The sequence below is a fragment of the Passer domesticus genome, chromosome 10 (assembly GCF_036417665.1).
Source record: "Passer domesticus isolate bPasDom1 chromosome 10, bPasDom1.hap1, whole genome shotgun sequence".
In the NCBI taxonomy this organism is placed as follows: domain Eukaryota; kingdom Metazoa; phylum Chordata; class Aves; order Passeriformes; family Passeridae; genus Passer; species Passer domesticus.
This window is the reverse complement of record NC_087483.1, coordinates 11,574,933-11,585,838: the sequence shown is the minus strand read 5'-3', so window position 1 is coordinate 11,585,838 and position 10,906 is coordinate 11,574,933. Positions and strand designations below refer to the sequence as shown.

The 10,906-nt window shown below is 37.7% G+C and overlaps 1 long non-coding RNA gene across 1 annotated transcript; it reads right to left on the bottom strand.

Annotated features, from left to right (window-relative positions):
* Nucleotides 1-2,072: 2,072 nt before the first annotated feature.
* Nucleotides 2,073-9,754, bottom strand: LOC135309414 (uncharacterized). Its single transcript, XR_010369684.1, has 3 exons — nt 7,963-9,754; nt 2,819-2,925; nt 2,073-2,714 (listed from the first exon to the last, which is right to left on the bottom strand). It is a non-coding gene; the product is annotated as an uncharacterized LOC135309414 (long non-coding RNA).
* Between the last annotated feature and the right edge of the window lie 1,152 nt (nt 9,755-10,906).

Here is a 10,906-nt window from a genome sequence, read left to right as displayed (position 1 = left end):
AAGTTCTCTATGCAATAACTTGAAAACCATCTGTATATCTAGGACAAGAAGCTTCAATGCTTCTTTTTCATGATCATAGTTACAAACCAGGCAGAGAATGCACAGTCACCACCCTTTTTGGTGTAAGAATGCAAACCTTAGGCTTATTAATGTATTCTGTGACAGCTTCAAGAAAATTACCTTTAGAAAGGCAGTTACTACCAAGTTAAATGTAAATATTCAGGAACCAGTATGCTCCTTTATTGATACTCCTTTTATTAGGCACCATGGTCAAAATTTATTCACTTATTTTCTTCCTCAGTTTGGGAGATGATTCAATTGCCTGAACTTCTGGGGGGCTGAAATATATGTTGCAATGAAAGGTACTCTCTAAAAGTTGCAAAATTTATAAGAAGCTGTATATTTTGGACATGGGGGTATGAAAACTTTTAGACATCTGCCTTCCCCTTTATTTGCTATTGTTAAGGCTTTTGTGGGGTGTTAGTCTCTGGGTAAGGAGGCTGCAGCTGACCTGGAATAGCACAAAAGGGGCAAAAAAGCTTCTCAATCAACTGTAGCAGGAGAGCAGTGTTGCAGCTGAGAATGTCTGTTGGGTATCCACAGAAATAACAAGGCATGCCTGTATATTATTAGAAAAACAGGTTACTGTAAAGATTGTTTAGTAGACTGATAAATCATACTAGTTTTAAATCTGAGCTTTTACGAGATTAAATCATTAATTTCTATCCTCTATGAGTATCCTGGGGTCATAGAGTCAGCACAGATGGCTTTCGTCCTCATTAGTCCTTAGCCTGTGAGGTTGAAGCAATGAAGTTTGGTAGCAATTTTCCAACAGAAATTTGAGATGAAAAAATTGTTTTCAGCTTTGTGTGTGAAGAGTTGGTCCTGTGCTCTTGCAGGACCAACTGATGCTCACTGTGAAAGTAAACATGGTGCAGTGGAAGACCACTTTTCCAGAGTGCTTCTTGCAGTTGGAAATACTTCTGAAAGATGCTTTCTAAGCTAAGTGCTCAGTTGTATCATCCTGAAATATGGAGTGATGCTGCCATGCAGGTCAGAGCCCTTCCAGCCTGTGCTGTGTCTGTGCTGCAGGTGCCTGGGCTTGGGCTACTTGGAAAGGAGTAGTATTTAGCAGGAAATGTGTTGTGAATTTCTGAATATGAAAATCTGTTTCATATGACTTGATTTTACTATTTACAGGTGCAAGTACTGAATCTGAAACAAACACAATATCCAAATGAACCCCAAAAATCAACCAAACAAAATTCCTTAAACAACCAACCAACAAAAAATCCCCCCAACCAACCAAAAAATCAACTAAAAAAAAAAGAAACCCAAACCATCCAGCCAAAAACTCAACCAACCAACCAGAATCCTCAAAGCAACCAAACAACCCCAATCCTCAAACCAACCAAAAATAGTTCCCCAAGTCACCCAGCCATAAAACCAAGAATCGAAAAACCTACCCAATAAAATCCCCAAATCAAGACATAGAAAAAAAACCAAAAAAACCCCCAAACAAACCAAACCCAACCCAAATACCCAAAACAACCAAATGAAAAACCAACCAAAGAAAATTCCTAACTGGCTGAACAAAATCCCACCCAAACAAAAAAAGCCCCAAAAAATCCCTGCCAAAAAAGCCAACAAGATGAATAATTCCAGTTAAGAAATTACCTTAAGGGAAGAAGATGTTTCTGTTAGCTCACCTTCCTTAATGTAATATTCCTCAAATAGATAATTTGTAATGAATTTGATGGTGGTGCTTCACCCTCTCTTATTTGACTCAGTTGACAATATTCAAGCATTTAAGTTTTTATTTGCTAGAACTAAACCAGAAATAAGGCACATCACTCCTTGATAAGAAATTCATGTTAAGAGTCAGCACTTGGATGACACACAAGTGGTGAAGCTGAATGTTTTCAGGTGTTTGTGCTTTCAACCTGGATATGTGGAGATGGAATTCAGTGTTTTTTTCTAGTTTGCAAAGGCTGGTACCATGCAAAGGCTTTCAAGAAAGGAGAAGTTATACTTATAAAATATCTAATCAATTATAGCCTCAAAAGCCTTGTGGCACTTTACACATAGGAAGAAATTTTACTTTCATAAAACTGGTAGTGCTAATGAACAGTAACTATAAATACAGCAAAGATCAGTCCCTTTTGTAGAACTGGATAAACACTGGAGTTGGGCAGTCTCAGACTCGGTTGAAAGATGAGTGGCTCTCATAAATCTTGCTGTCATGTCATTTAAATAAGGCATTTTGTAGCTTGCAGGGAAGATGGATTTGAGGACATCATAAGGAGCTGATAGGAAATTCATGAATATTGTTTATTGCAAATATAATCTGTATGCATGTATCACCCGTTGTACTTAATGCTGGTGCATGATGCCCTGTGGTTATTCCCTAGTGGATTCCTCTGCCGAGACTAAGGTTTAAAGGGAATATTCCAGCAATTCTGTGGTCCCCTGCCAGCTTATTAATTTAAGGAGTGAGCTTCCTGAACTTGCTGCAGGAGAGGAGTTGTCTTATTCCTTCCAAAACTAACCAAATATCCACCTGCCTATTGGCCTGTTTGTATCTCTGGCAGTTCAGTTTTTTAAAATGCAAGCATTTGTTCAGCTCTCATTTAAGATGATCTTCAAGAGTGAGGTGATCACGTTTCGTTAACTTCATATTGTGGATGGAGACTTTGCAACACAGTTGTCTCAGTCTGAGAACAGATAAAAGCTTCTCAATAATGAGGAGTAATAACAAGACTCAATATGCTGCAGTGCCTCATATCAACAGCAGCTGATAAATTATTAAACAATTTACCTTCTGTAATGTCTCTGGAGGGCCATGTTGTACTGTGACTGACAACTGGGAAGCCCTCTTGGTAAAGCTTTCAAAGAATGTGCTGGATAGTGTAGGACTTCTGTCTCCTGTGGAGAGAAACCCAGTAAGAGAAATGATTTATTTATTCCAGTGGAAGTATCATCTTCCCTCTGACCTCAGTGCATTTTGCATTGAACAGAAAGATTTTTCTGGGGGATCTGGAGCTGATTGCTTTATGTGAGGTTTGGAATAAACCTTTGCCAGTACTATGTAGCTTGTTGCAGCTGCATCTGTGACCTTGGAAATGCTGGGGAAGAAGGGAAAGGGAGAGAAGTGGTTTTGAGTACATAAAATGCATATTTTATTGTTTTTTCTAAGAGAGAGGCATGAACTTGTTAGTGAATCATTATTAAAGCACTTGCACAGTGTGGTTCCCTGATATGCCATGTTGTTTGTAGCAGAATAACAATAGTCCTAAATATACTCAATGACAAAATTACATTTATTATCAAGAAAACACTGTAAATTATATTCTGCAGCCCAGGAGTATAAAATACTTTATACAGAGTATAAAAAACAAGCATGAACAAGAGTGTTATTAAAAAAGGCTGCTGAATAGAGAGATGAGAATAATTCCATAGTTTAGTATTAAACATACAGGTATTTAAATAAATACATAGCTGTTTTACTTAGAGGGGGGAAAAACAAATGGGAGGAACTTTAAAACTGAGGTAGAGGCAGCATCTAAGACACAAAGATCCTTCAAAATTTGGAACAGAATTTGGTAAATAGCACAAGTTATGCACACTGAACAGTAAGAGGAAAATTAAGTGGACACGTCTAGCCATGACTTTCAAATTCATTCATGGTTAATTTGGACTAATTTTATGTACTTTGTAATAGTAGATGTTGAATGACAGACTGCAGAAATAGCCTGGGGGGGATGAGGATGGACAGCCTCCCCATATTGATATTGTGTGGAATGAAACACCTGGACTTTCTGTTTAGATCAGTCACAAACAATTCTGTTTCGTGTCAATGTTGATGGAGGAGGTGAAGAATTTGATTCTGGTCCTCTGGAGTGACACTAAATGAATTTTTGATTTACTTTTCCTAGCATAAATGTAAATGTAAGGCTTTTAAATATTTATGAGCTACTTATGAAGTTTGTGTTATGGAAGATGCTCTAGAAACTCTATTATTGTTTTATCAAATAATTAAACTATTTTCAGGTGATGTTGAGGATTAACTGGGTGATTAACTTATCCCTGTTTCACAGACATAGCACCTAATATTTACTTCATTTTTTTTCTTAAATTGTGAAACAAAATACAAGGGGAGGGAGAAGAAAAATAATCTCTGCTTGATCCTTTGCAGTCAGTAATTACTTGTTCCTTTTTCAGCTCTGTTTTCTTCCCCCCACCCCGTTATTTGGTTCATTGTTTCAGTGTATCCTATTTCCTTATATTTCCTCCTCAATGCAAACTGACAGGCTGAAATAATAACTAGGCAAGTCGATTAAATTGAAAAAATATTCTCATTACAAGATCTGTGTTAACTCCTAACCCAGTTCACATCACGGAAGCATCACCAATAACAGGAATTAATTCAGTTTGCCTCTAGAACAAACTATCATATAAAATGCCTGGGGCTTTTCTCAGCCCAAAAATAAAAGCAGAAAGAATGCAAAGGCAGAAAATATTTGTCTGGAGTGTTTAGAATGATGGAAACAGTCCAAACAGGCCAAAGAGCTGTTAGGGTGTGGTTGCTTTCCAATTTACTAGTCACCTTTTCGTCACACTTACAATGTGTAATTTTGGTTCTAGTCCACTAATGCAGTGTATGTTTCGTGTTTTGAGTGCTGGGATATGTCTATGGACTAACATTAAGTCTTCTGAGGCTTGCCTGCCTTTGCTCTTTCTGGGGTTCACCTGGGGAATAGTTTATATTGCCTTTCTAGTCAAATCGTCTGTTTCTGCAATATTTTATTTTGCTGATGGTTTGTTAATAATACTTGACCATAAGTATTTGACCAAGGTGGCACTATCAGGGCTGGCAAAAGTAGATTGGATTCAGGGCACAAATAACCTGAGTTTCATTTGGATACTCTCAGTGTAAATGTAGTTCTCGTGTCCCCAGCTTCCTCTTTTCATGTTGTGTTCAAAGCACTTTGTGGACCAAAGGGATACAAACACAAATGGGTGTTGTACCAGCACCTTCCCCATCAGTGCTCTTGTGCTTCAACTCCTGTGCGAGTGTAAATATGTATTTTAATGTGTAATAACTAGATAAATACATTTTGGTGAGGCAAGGGAAGAGGAATTTGTAGCAAAAGCTGGTGTCCTCCTCGTGTCTGTTCTTGGTTTGAGGAGGAAATTGGGGAATAATGTGTTTCAATAGAGCTTGGACATAAAATATTTGGTAATTCACGTGTAAAGGGCCTCAGGTGTTGTCATGCTGTTCACTTTTCCCTGTGGCTTTTTCAAAGTTTGACTTAGCTAAACTGAATTCAGGATTGGGAAAAAACCACCCCCATCCCCAAAAAAATCCACACTTTCCCAGCTGAGATCTAGGCTGTAAAGGTTCTTTGTAAGTACAATAGAATTGCATTTATTGTCATACATGACAGAATTTATAATCGTGTCTCATCCTGTGAGGATAGAGGAGTTTTCACCTTTCAGGGATGCATTGGTCTATGTGCAGGTGGGGAAAGGAATACCTGGAAATATCAGAAGAAATATATGATAACTTGACCCTCTAAGCTTAGAGAATTTTAGGACTCATTTATTTGCTTGCAGATGAAAAGGAAAAAAAAACAAAAAACAAGGCTTTTATATCCAGTTCAGTGGAAACATTGAGTTTTGTGCAGTTTGGGACTCAGAGAAGTGCTTGCTTCACTTAATATTTTTGTTACATTTGGTATTCATGTTAGCAGCTACACTTGTGATGTTAGGAATAAGACATAATTTTTATTATGCACTGGAAATGTTCTTTGAAATATAAATATCTGTAGTGAAAATTGTTGCTGAAATCAAGACTGAATAAGCAACTTATTGCATCTGTCTGGAATTAATTCTTGCCTGTTGTAATTATGCAGATTAATAGATATGTTTGAGAGTATTATGAGAACATAATGAACCTAAGATCCCAGTAGTAATAAAACAGTAGTTCTGTTTAAAGAATAATTTTATAGTTTATAGAGATAGCCTGTTAATTTGAAAGATTGCATTTAGCTGTGTTCATTTCCCTGCTGGCTGAATCCAAACTGTGAGCATTAATTAGTCATCAATGTTTTGAAAGGGAAGAGTAATACTTAGTTTATTACTAAATGCTTTTGAATATAGAATTAAATCTTCAAGCAGAGTGCCAAATTTTCAATCTAATGTGAAGTTAGAGCTTGTAAAATCATACTTTGAAATAAGCTTGAGGAGCTTTTTAAACTGTCAGAGGCTTCACCTGAGCACAGTGAGGTTTTCCTGACTGTACCTGACTACAGATCCAAGGACTGATCTAGGATTTAGAGTTCTTATCAGTTTTTCCACGTCCATCCTAATATGTCTGAGAACCTTTCTCTTACTGCACTGGTTTGGAAAACTGGAGAACATAGGCATTAGTAGGGTATTGAAGGTAAATGACGTGAAATTTTAATAGCTGCACTAAAAATCCCTTCCTTTTGGGTAACAAATGTGTTTGACTGGCTCTGCACAGCGATAAAACATTTTAATTTTTATGCTCATAGATATTTTGTCATGTCCCTAAGTACCCTGCCCACAAGCATCTAGACTAATATTCAATTACTGCTGTACTTATCTGGTGCTAGAATATTTAGTGTTCTGTAGCCTACAGAAAAATGTCATAGAGAACTGGAAAAATACAGAATTAACTTAAAAATAGCATGATGACTCATTAAATAGATTAAAGCTGTTTATATTCACAATTATGGTGTTTCAAAATAAAGTAAGAAGGGTTGAGATAAAAACTAAAGAGTGTAAAAGGGCCAAATTAGGATGAAAAAACTTTTTATTGTATCAAAAAAGTAGAGTTTTGTAGCTGAAAACTGGAAGCAGTTTAAAAACTTGTGATTTCAGCATAATAAGCAATAGTCTACAATAATCTTGTTCTGTGTTTACTTGAGTGCTGGGACTGGGTGGTCATGGAATTAATGGTAGTGTGAGTAATTATATACTTAGTACATGTAATTTTAACTCAGTTTTTTTAATCAGTTTGTCACTTAAAGTATGTGAAATGACTGCCATGTGATAGAACTTTATTTTCTAGAGTATAGTAACATTTCCAGTGTATAAAGCAGGAAAAGATTCAACAGAACCTCATTTCTCTTCTCTTTTCCATACAAAACCAGTGTATAAGGATTTTCAGGCTGTGTTGGTCCTGCTCAGTGCAGCTTTGAGTCACTTGGATGTGGTGAGCAATTGGACAGATGCTCTTTGCTGCTGTGCCCATCTCTGCTTTGGTGCATTAGACTGAGGATGACAGAATTAATTGAGTGCCAGAAGTTTATTTTGCGTTTCTGATAACAAGGTTTTTTGAAATTTAGGGAAATCACCTGGGCTTGAATGGTATCAGTGATTTTAGATTTAAGTGTAGGTGACTTGTAGCTACTGGAACCAAGTGCTGTTTCCTGTCTGCAGCAATTTTCCTTTAATTACACTTTCATACACTGTCTATATAGAACCCATCTTCTTTCTAATCCATATTTGGTTTAGGGCTTATATGATGTGAAAGAGTGTTTGACATAAAATAGTGATGTGAAAATACCAACACACAATTAATGCACCCCTTCCTGTGCCAAAAAAAAAAATTTAGCAAGTTAAATTCAAAAGCGTATTAGAGTCTTAGTTAATAATATGTTAGTAACTATTGTATTTATATATATTTCATAAAAGATAGTGCTGGATATGTCATGTGTGGGCTTTCCCATGGGACTTTTCCAAATGTTTAGGTCTTGCAATGACTTTTCAAAACTTTATTCCTATTGCAATATCATTAATTACACACTATTGGTGCTGAAAAACAGTGAGGATCCAAATACAGAGGGGAAAATATGAAAGCTGCAGCTACGAAAGGATTTCTGCATCCAACAGTTAATGTGATTGTAGTGTGTAGTAGACTTGTGCTCCACTTACCACATAGAGCTGTCTGCCTTTGAAAGGGAAATGTTCTGTCAGGTTTTCCCTTTATATTGAGTTAAGCTTCTCTGTGATCTTCTGCACAAAACAATTTTCTTATGAAGCTTACTGAAAAGTCCAGTCAATCAGACCTGTAACTTGATATCTTTTTTATCTCGTTCCTTTAATTCCCCCTGTGAGCCATTACAGGACTCTTAATGCCTATGAAACAATTTCTTATTTAATGGTGGCTATCATCCTGAAACTGGCACTGGAACCCTTTTAACTTGATCTGACTTTGATGTTTTCACTGTTCAAGCATTTTGCTTCAGCTCTGCAGTGCCTGTTGCTTGGAGCCTGGGATGTGGCCTGTGATGGTGGGGCCAGTGGGAGTGACATCCAGATGCTTCTATAAAGAAGAGACAGTATTCTGCATGTGTTGGAGTAACTGAGACTTTTCTAGTTTGTAATGAGCTGTTAATCAGTTTTCTGCAATGACAAAAATCAAGGTCCTTGTCTTGATAACCCTCATGCTCCAAGCCATGTCAGTCAGGCATTAATGCAAATACAGCAGTATGAGACCCTGCACCAGTTTGGTTAATCTATGTCTTCAGCTAAAATCTGCCAGAAACGTCATCTGCATAATATAACTGGAGTCAAATATTGGAAATAGCAGTAGTGGCACCTGGGCTCTGAATCCAGCTCTGATGTTGTGCAAAGCACTGTGTGAGGAGCTACTCTGAATGCAGCTGTGTCCCTTGGTGTGCTGCAGACTGCAATTCCATCAGCTCTTCTGAAAAGTCTTTTCCCCCTCTGTAACAGGAGACATCTCTGGCCAGGGTTTATAGCAGTCTGATTTCTGGTAGCCAACAGGAGTGTTGGGATTCTCCTGATGTGGGTGTCTACTTCTGTCTTTAGCTAGATTATAAATTACATTGGCTCCCAATTTTATTCAGGCTGAATGATGCCTAAATTAATAAACCAGCTTGGGAGTCTGGGGGCAGTGGCATGTAACATGTTAATAAAGTTGCCAATTATTTTTCTCCTAAAGTCCATCAAAAACACGGCAGAAGCACACCCTGTTTCTGTCAGATGTGTTGGCTCTCAGTTGTCTGGGATGATGGACTGGAGGATGATACCCATGGAACAGAGGAAAAGCGTGGGCAATGAAGGTGCTAGGAGAATGGCTCTGGAGATTTAGGAATGACTTGTGGCTGCATTTGTCCATCTTGTAGATCCATCTTGTAGATCCATCTTGCTGTGATCCCAGGGGTCTGCTGGCCTAATTTGGAAGGGTTTGTTCTTTTTTGAGAAAGAACCAACTGATATAACGACCAAAGAGTCACAGTTAAATAAACACGTTAGCTGTTGGGAAATTCTTGCTTTCTGTGTCATTTAGACTTAAATACATTTTTGAAGGACTTTAAATACATTTCTTTTAGTTAGTGAAATGCTGAAAAACTATTTTCGTAGTGATGTGTTGGAACTAAAAAAGGATTGACTTGTTTGTACAGTCCAAATGAATTCAGTGCTGAAGGCCCTTGTAAACAGAAGGCTGAAAAAGGCCCTCAGTGATAAGAACATGTGACAGAACACAAGTCAAGATGCTCACCAGGTCTGCAACCAGGCAGTAGGATGGCTTTTCAAGTTAGCTGTGTGAAACCAGTTCTAGCTCTGCAAAAATCCTGGGTTTTTTACTCTCAATTAGTACTTTTTCAACAGCAAATTCAGTTCCCTGATTGATATGGTTTGTGTCTTGCCACTCATGCTCCTCTAGCTGACAAATCCAGTGCCATAATATTGCTGCCATCCCTGCAGTGTGTGCTCCAGCCCCATCTCTGGGTGTGTGATGTACCCAGCTGGCAGTGCTGCCTGCCAGCTGTAGTCAACAGGAGCATGGCTTAGTTACTTTTGATTCAATTGCAAGGAATTCCTCTGCTACAGTCAGGTGTCAGAGGCAATAACTGTCCTGTACTGCTGATGCACTGCCTTCTCCAGGTTATTTAGTGATCTGTCAAAAAAAATTATCATAGTCTGATTTGAAAAGCAACACGCCGAGCAGATCGTTCAAGGTATGAGGCTATTTCACATTTGGGGGAATAAATGTGCTTTCAATGTTGCAGTTTTGAGGAAACTAAATATAAACATGTTTTCTCCTAGCTAGAAGGAATGTCACTCTCTATTTTCATATAGTTGATAATAGGTTGGAAAATAATTTAGTTTCCTAGCGTTCAAGGAATGCCAGAAATTTGGCAGGATTTTCTTTTCATGCTCATTTCTAGTAACTTGAATGCATTCTAAAATTACATGTTGATGGTATATTCAGGCCAACATTGGTGTTACTGGACTGTGTTGGTGGGTCTGTATATAGGTTTTCCACATGTTTACATACACCTTTTTAAGGAAAGGAGTTGTATTTTCTGTGACTGAGCATAAATTCATAAATTTGGAGATTTTGTAGGGCTTAAATGACAGCCTGGGGGGAAAAGCTCTCTGAACCTTGTGGATTAGACTTATTGTCCATTAATTCCTCTGGTGTCCATGTCTTAAAGCCATTTCCTCTGCTTGCTGCAGGTTTGTCACAGCTGCTCATGGTCATGAAGGCCTTCATGAGATGGATAATTCTGTACTGCTCGTACCCTGCTTCCCTCTGCTCAGAGAGCTTCAGTATCTATTGGTTCAACTATTAGGCAGAAATTTATTAGAAAGCAGTGTTTTCATTTTCTGATGGGGTTAAATGGAATTATGACCTGATGGTACACTTAGATTCTTAATGAAAACTAATACCTGTTATCAATATATTAAATATTAGTATTGTTTCTTGCCTATTGGGTATTGGTTTTTCAGGTTTTCTGTTGTTTAAATGACTTCTGCCTTTCAACGTTATCAAGATTAAGGTATTTTCAAAATTAATCTCCCCCATTCTTGTTTCTGTATCTTTGAGGTATACACACATATACAT